At 38.2% G+C, this 7,138-nt stretch overlaps 1 long non-coding RNA gene across 1 annotated transcript; it reads left to right on the top strand.

Annotated features, from left to right (window-relative positions):
- The first annotated feature begins 576 nt into the window (after positions 1-576).
- Positions 577-1,361, top strand: LOC143420691 (uncharacterized). Its single transcript, XR_013100418.1, has 3 exons — positions 577-713; positions 817-919; positions 1,187-1,361. It is a non-coding gene; the product is annotated as an uncharacterized LOC143420691 (long non-coding RNA).
- The last annotated feature ends 5,777 nt before the right edge of the window (positions 1,362-7,138 follow it).

Genomic DNA, 7,138 nt, shown 5'->3' with positions numbered 1-7,138 from the left:
AATGTTTATTTTCTTTTCGCTTGTAAGATTCAGACTGAGCTGTTTCTGTTTCTGAGGTGATGGGAATCCGTGTTTACTCATACAAATGACTGGAAAATATAATTTATGGGTAAATTTTGGGCATGCTGCTGGGAATTCTTTGTTTTCATACTAACTGTTGCCTGATATTGTTGCAGTACTGCATGGTTATTGTTATTTTTTTTCCACATTTTTTGTTTGTATTTATAATCATAAATTTATATTTTTATGCCTTTAACTTGAACATCTTGGATTTCTTTTGATTTATGAGTTTTATGGTTTCCCGCCTCTATGTGTTTATTTTCTGTTGTTCATCCTGTTTCCTTGTATTCAGCCTGTCAGTTATTCATTTCCTGTTTTATTTTGAAGCCTTTTGCTCTTTGTTTTGTGTGTTTAGTTTTACATCCCTTTATTTCATTACCTTAATTGTCTTCAGCTGTCCCTTGCACCCCACCTGTTCCCTATTCCAATGATTAGCCTATAGTGTGTCAGTCAGTATAAATTGTCCCTTTGTCCTGTGTTGTGTCTGCTTCGTCTTCCTACCTGTAGTATGTCTGTGGGATTTTTTTGGGGGGGAAGAATCTTGCCTTTAATAAAGGTAGTTTTCTGTTTGGATCTCATACCTGCTGACTATGACACGGATTGAGGGCGGATTATCTGACACCAACCAAAGATGGAGAATACTGGTCTTATGTGTAAAAGTTGCACCTTTTCAAACATGTTAGCTGGTAGCATTAAGGCATAACTTTTACATTTAAGGGAAATGTTCTCCAATTCTAGTTTGTTGCACTTGTTAAGGGCAAATGGTGATTGCTTGCAGACAAGTTGGTGTCTTCCACTTAAACTATGACAGAGCGAGTTTTTTTGAGGATGGATTTTCCACAAAGGTGCAATGCTGCTGGTATGCATAGACTTTAACTTAATTTTCAATTCAATTTATATAGCATCAAATCACAACAACACCTCAAAGCACTTTACACTGTAAGGTAAAGACCCTACAATAATACAAAAATAAACACAGAAAACCACAAAAATAAACACAGAAAACCACAACAATCATATGACTCTCTATGAGTAAGCGCTTTGGTGACAGTGTGACAGAAAAACTCCCTTTGAACTGGAAGAAACCTCCAAAAAGATTTTTAAATTTTGGTTTATCTTTTCGCAGGTGTTCCGTATGTGTAATTACTTGAAGAGAAGACCCTAATGCACAACTTTGACATGGAAATAACATGAGCAACCATACCAAACACACCAACCATAATTAAAATGCAGAAAAAATTCTAAAGACTCAAGATATATGAAATGTATATGAAATATAACAATAAACCAAAACTTTGTTTTTCCCAACTCTGACAGATTTACCTCCCTTGCCTTTTGTCTTTTATGTTTGAAGCTAACATGAAAGAAAGATGAATTTTTAAAAGAAGCTTAAGCACTTTTCCCCATAATTACTTTTACTTAGGAGCCTGCTGGATGAGAAATCCCCTCCATGTCACTGTGTGATTTCAACTATCTGTGCCTTCATTCACACCAGAGTTTGAACATTACGTACTGAACATGCAGTCAGCATTTTGATCAAAGCACGGCCACAGAGCAGTAAATCTTCACAGTGTTGTTACACATGCTTTGTCTTGTTATGACAATAAAAGCTGAGTAATCTTGTCATTCATAAGGAACAAAGTGCTCACCGGCAGCTGCTCTTTGTTGTGTTCTGTTCATGTTGTAAAGTTCACCCATAAAACCCGTCTCATGCAATCACGGTGCTATAAAACCCCTGCAAAAGTCAGTTGTCTTTGAACATATTTAATTCAAATACATGAGCGATAACCCGCAAACATGACCGCACTCGCGAATCACACACGCAGACACACAGACAAGATGTCTCGGAGCTCGAGCTAGTTTAACGGGGTTTTCCAAATGGTTTTCAAATAAATTCCACCACTAAGAAGTGGAGCCCATTTTTATAATGTGGGACCAAAAGGGTGTGAAGGAGGAAAGAAGCAAAGAATATTACTGCGCTAAAAGTAATTCAAACTCTGCTGAATATCTTGATTGTTTTTGAGTGTTTTAAGGTTTATATGGATCATTTGTGTTTGGAGCCTCGAAGTCATTTTTCTGGTCTACAGGATATTTTTATTGGGAACGAAGACTTTCAGGTCTGACTGTGAGAACTCTCCACGCACCACAGCACCTGAACGCAGCACTGCATGATCCCTGCAGCTGCAATCTTTCTGAAAATCATCCAACTGCTCTGATACTCAATGAGGCAAATGGCTGAGATTTTATCTTACACATTTCTGAACAGCCGAAGGCGCACAGATGTTGCTCAGTGCAGGTTGTTAAGGAAAATTACAGACCAATTTCCAGCAGCTATCAAGACAAAATGTTATTATATATTTTCCAGAACGCTCTCGGTTGTAAAACTAGATTTGTTTGTGAACCAAATGACCTGTTCATGATTAATGCTTCGGTTACCTTCTTCGCTCCAGTGCGCAGGTTTCCTCCTCTTTTCTTATCTGTGTGCATAGGAAACACTCAATTGAACAGATTCATTTTTAAGATAAATTGTGGCACCTCATCCAATATTCGTTCATTTAATAGTTTAACATCGGCCGCAATATCATCCTTCTCATGTGTTTTTTGACCTCTGTATTTCTTTCTTGGGACTCTGTACTGTGAAATAAATGAGCATGACATCGCAATTCTGCGGCTTTTTCTTGAGGAATTTCTAAAGTAATGATTTAGGATAAAAAGTTTTCACAGAAAAGTCCATTTCCACCATTGTGGAGTTTAACGCTTCAAGTTTTTAAAAATTCTGCCACCTCTGTATTCATACTTTTCTTTTAGTTCGATTGGATGCTGTTTTTGTTCTTTGACTCTAATAGAGTAGCTTTGCCCACAAATTCACAATTTAAAGAATAATCCTTATTTTTCTCATACTGGGCCCCTCATTACTTCTGATTGTCTGAAAGAAGCCCTCATAGCCTCTTTCCCTTTAAGTCAGCACTGGCTTCTCCTCACAAACAGCAGGTTTGGACAGTCAGTTAAAAACACTGCAAAAAACTGTATTAATCCAAGCATTAGGAACAACCTGTGTCGGGGGTCCGCTCACAGTCGCAGCCCATCCAAGAGAGAACTCTTGAAACTATATATTATCAAAACATGGATGTGTATTTGCTTTCATGAAAAATTATCATTGGTAGAATACAGCGGTCCATATGTCACCTAGGCTCAGCTAGCTATGCAAAATTAATGAAACTGGCAACAAGGATGCACAACTTCTAATTTGCTCATATGTGCAAGTGGTTCTGTGTCTCCTTGTTAGCCCTGCAACAGACTGGTGACCTGTCCAGGGTGTACCCTGCCTTTTGCCTGACGGTAGCTGGGATAGGCTCTAGCCCCCTGGCGACCCTGAATTGGATAAGAAAATGGATGGATGGAAACAAAAATGTGTTTATTCCTGTTCTAAGTGGACACATCCCAAAAGTGCGCTTGTCCCAGGGAAAGATCTCTCACTCATCACTCATCTGGGAGTGGGACTGTGAACAAGTGCATCAGATAGAAGGAGAGAAGGAGAACAGACAAGGAGACACACATGAAACACAGTATCATTGTTTCCATTAATACCAGAGACTTGACGTTTTAGTAAAGGTGCATTGTGATGATTATTCTGAGGGGTAAAAGTGAAGTGATGTTGAGGACACCTAGATTTGTGAAGGCAATAACACGAAGACTGAGGGAATGCAGGATTTTTAAACTGGTAACATAGGTGTATCTACAAAAAATTTAAGATGAGTTTGAATCTCTGACTTTGGCCTCAAGGACAGAGGTCAAGTTTTCTAAAAATCTTGAGTGCAATAACTTGAGAACAAGGCAAAATCTCAGATGAGTTTGAAGACTGGTGACCTTCATCTCAAGATCAAGATCAGAGGTGACATTTTCTGCCTAATTGTATCTATTTATTAAAAAAGGACAAAACTGATCATCAATACAATTTGCTTTAGGCCCATGACAAATTTGTGGCAAGGTGTCTGTAACTTGATTCAGACGTGCTCACAAGTGTTCCCCGAGTATATGTCAACTTCATTATTTTCAATCTTTCCACCATTACACCAGTATAGATATGACAGGAAAAAAGAATAGCACCATAGGCATCCTTTAAGAATTTCATCTGTGGCAAAAATCCCAGTTGGGCTCGCATCAGGAAGGCTATTTGGTGTAAAATGAAACATGCCGTACACGCTGTGCCAACCCCTGGTGGCAAAAGGGAAGCTGAAAGTAGCGTCACACCAGACTGTGAGCAGAAAAAATTCATTTTTGTGTTTGTTCGTTTAAACTACACATCTACTTATTTGATTAAAAACTGCTTTAAAAAGTGTTGTTAAATCGACAAATGTGAGTCAGAAACTGGAAGAAAAAATAAAAAAATTTTGTGCTTCCAATTTTCCTCGTTGTCTTTGAGTCGAAATGTAACCTACAAAGATCATAAATGGTTTTTAGCGTTCCGTTGCGTGTGTGTGTGTGTGTGTGTGTGTGTGTGTGTGTAGTTCAGCTTTACAGTAGGAAGCATTTAAAACTTAAGAGGCCTAAATTGCTACCTGGACCTTCTGGGCCATTAGCTGCCTTCTGAGGAGAAAGTGCAGGGTTGAGGGAGATGGACTGTAATATGCTCGCTACACGTCCGTTGACGCAAATTCGACTTAATGACATCCATCAGTCACATCCTCGGGGCTCCATACATGAACAATTAGAGGCCTGCTTGGTTGCGCTCGATGGTAATCGTTCACATCAGCTGGGTAATGACTCTGTAAAAAGCCCCAACAACCTGTTATCAAATGACAGTTTTTCATATTATTAAAAGAAGTGGTTGCTTTAAAACTAGGTGCATGGCTCTAGTTGACACAGCTTTTATAGTTTTTTTCTGGACAATTTACTGTAAAATTAGTGTGCATACATTAACTTGCTGATGTGAAAATCAACTTGCATTCAGAGGCCTGAAAACCTTTTTCCTCAATCAGCGAGTTAGTTTTGTTTGTCTTACTGTGCTGTTTTTGTATGGTTTGAAGTGGGTTAGAGTCTCTTATAAAAGCACAGTTTCTCATGTCTTACTCTAACCTTGAACCAGAATTTAGCCATATTTTATTCATGTTGTAAAATATGCACCCAAACAAGCCAAGTGAAACAAATTACCAAAGCGCTCCAAGTCTTTATGAGCTGTAATATTAGGTAAATTTTACCCATATCCTTCCTTATAAGGATATATTAGTCATCAACTCACAATGATAAACCCCTTGGAGACTTTTCCTAAGCTTATGTCATGAGTATAATTATTCTTAATGTGATTAAACTTTAAAACCCACATGAACAATAACGTTGTCCTTCATAAACACAGATTTGTTTATGAACTACAGTATATTCAGAGTAAACACGAGCCCTGTGTTGGAAAAGAAATAAAATAAATCCCAGAAAGTTTCAGACTAATGCTGAAGTGTAGTGCAGCTAATAAGACTAAAGAGGAACAAAAAACCAACAGCCTTTTAAAATGTGAAGCATTCTAAATATTGTAGATGTATTTTGGTGTGTCTGTCAAAGCTGCAGCGCTTCCAGTTCTTGAGGCTGGACATAAGAGTGAATATGTACAATTTAAGTGGAATTTATGACCTACTAGTGTCCATTCGAGTAGCCCTGAGGCTGTGCAAAAGTCCAACAGCACATCACTCAAAAGTGGTTACGCTATACGTAAGTAACTGAGGTGGAAAGTAGCCTGGTACAATTATATAATTTTTTTAAGGATCTGTTAATGTTACTGTCCCAGAATAACTCTTTCCAACTGCAAATGCTCCACTAAAAGATATTTCAACAAAAGATAACAAAGCAGGCACCTGGCTATGTTTCAAGGTAAAATGTAATCTACAATTTTCAACAGTTGGAAAAGTTGACACTTCAAGTTAAGTCAAGTGGCTTTTATTGTCATTTCAGCCATGTGCAGTGGTACAGTACAGAGTGAAACAAGATAACGTTTCTCTCAGACTCTGGTGCTACATATGACATATAACAGACAATCAACACAGGACTACATAAAGTGCAATGTACAAAAATTGCAAAAAAACAAGACAAGACAGTGCAACACTTGCCAGAACAGGACGATACAAACACAAGACAGTGCAATCGAAATGTGCAAAATACTGAGTGTTGTGTCAAAAAGTAACTTGGTGAGAAGATGTGGTGAATCAGCTGGGAGCAAATAAACAAATCTCACACTTATCTCAATAAATAAATATCTGAATATAAACATGTGAAAGCTGTAAAAGGATTTTGGGTATTTTACTTCTTGTCAGAGTTTAGCTGGTTAATAATGTTTGAGCAGGCTTTGGTGGATGACAACAAACCATTCATGTGTGTAGCAAAAGGTGGACTGCATTTGCATAAACACCAGCTTGAAACCATCTTTAGGTTTTTATTCTTTAATTAGTCTGTTTTTGTAAACAGTGACTAGTGGAAGTCTTAGCGAGCATATTTTCTACCAACAGTGGAAGCTGTTGTTACCCTCAGAGGTTAAAACTGTGGTTATGGTTGATGATTTGGTCAGTGCTTATCCAAAACGTTACGTCAACACAACAGTTAATGCTTACATTTGAGAAATTCTTGACTTAATGATAGGTGTTGGTGGTCAGAAGAAATGTGGCATCTAGGAGCGCCTCCCACATTGACGTACTGAGAAACTGTCATTGGTTTGTGCCCAATGAGCCTATGTGTTGTACTTTTGGTGGCACCAAAGCACGTCACATGGACTCTGTGTCTGTGCATGCAGTTATTATGATTTTGGATTCTTGACACTTAAAGTTATGAAACTTCCAACTTCTCCAGTGTTCCTGCTTCGGTTTACCCTCTGTGGACAACTGACATAAACATCTGTTTCTTTCTTTTAAAGAAGCCTCCTTCCAGCTTGTTATTGGTTCATGTGGTCGTCTTGAAGGAAGTGGTTGTCGTCGTTGCTGAAAGCGGGTGTGAATGCTGCATTTTTAAAAACAAAAGTGATTTATGAGACCTCTGGGTTCTTCTTTTGTCTTTACAGCTGTGGTTTCGTCTCGACTGAGTGTCTCTTAAACACTTAAAA

This window comes from Maylandia zebra, linkage group LG10 (assembly GCF_041146795.1).
Source record: "Maylandia zebra isolate NMK-2024a linkage group LG10, Mzebra_GT3a, whole genome shotgun sequence".
In the NCBI taxonomy this organism is placed as follows: domain Eukaryota; kingdom Metazoa; phylum Chordata; class Actinopteri; order Cichliformes; family Cichlidae; genus Maylandia; species Maylandia zebra.
This window is presented reverse-complemented; position numbering and strand designations above follow the sequence as displayed.